The following is a 971-nucleotide window of genomic DNA, read 5'->3' on the forward strand; positions in this document are numbered from 1 at the left end:
CATTTTAAATATATGCCTTTTAAAATCAACCTAAAGTAGTCCAACCCACCTATTACTTTCTCACACAAGACTCTATTGTTTACTTCTCAGGACTCTTCACAGTCTATAATTATTTTATTTGCTGACTTGGTTATCCCCAGTTAGGATGTAAATTACATAAGATCAAGGACCCTGTCTTACACAGTGGAGGATCTCATCCTCTTAGAAAAGTATCTGGTACAGACTTGGCACTCAGTAAACATTTCCTGAATAGATGGATGAGCTCTGGAGGCCTCATTTTTCTTTTCGAGTTTATTTATTATTAATTTAAGGATAATTGCTTTATAATATTTGTTTCTGCCAAACATTAACATGAATCAGCTATAGGTATATGTATGTCCCCTCCCTCTTGAACCTCCTTTCCAGCTCCCTCCCCACCCCACCCCTCTAGGTGGTTACAGAGCCCTAGTTTGAGTTCCCTGAGTCATACAAAAATATGGAGTCCTTCAAGAATTTGCATAGGGGCCATGCTAGTTTTCTCTGTATCGTTCCAATTTTAGTATATGTGCTGCTGAAATGAGCATCCTCATTTTCTTATTCTGTGACCTAAAGATAAAACATAAAGCCCTGTTTCATAGAGTTGTTGTGAGGATTAAATATGAAAAAATTCTAAGAGATCAATAAATGTTAGCCACTATTACTATTACCAATACTACTTCTAGTAATAGTCATACTGGTAGTATCGCTATTCTTTCAACAGCCCTTATGAGGTAGTTAAAATTATCTAGAATTTACAAATAAGGAAATGAAGATTAGACATTCAAACAGCCTATGTTAAGATCACTTAGTATGCCTTAGAGCTTGAATTTAAGAGTGAGGAGTTGGAAATGACTGAAGAGCTCATTTCTTAGTGATTAGAAGAAAGGTGTTTCCGATGGCATTACCAAGCTTTGGACAGAGGGACTCTAAGGGGAAGAGATATGTTATGCTGA

The 971-nt window shown here is 36.5% G+C and overlaps 1 pseudogene; it reads right to left on the reverse strand.

Moving 5' to 3' along the window:
* Nucleotides 1-469: 469 nt before the first annotated feature.
* LOC138090023 (U6 spliceosomal RNA) lies at nucleotides 470-563 on the reverse strand (annotated as a pseudogene).
* Between the last annotated feature and the right edge of the window lie 408 nt (nucleotides 564-971).

This window comes from Capricornis sumatraensis, chromosome 13 (assembly GCF_032405125.1).
Source record: "Capricornis sumatraensis isolate serow.1 chromosome 13, serow.2, whole genome shotgun sequence".
In the NCBI taxonomy this organism is placed as follows: Eukaryota; Metazoa; Chordata; class Mammalia; order Artiodactyla; family Bovidae; genus Capricornis; species Capricornis sumatraensis.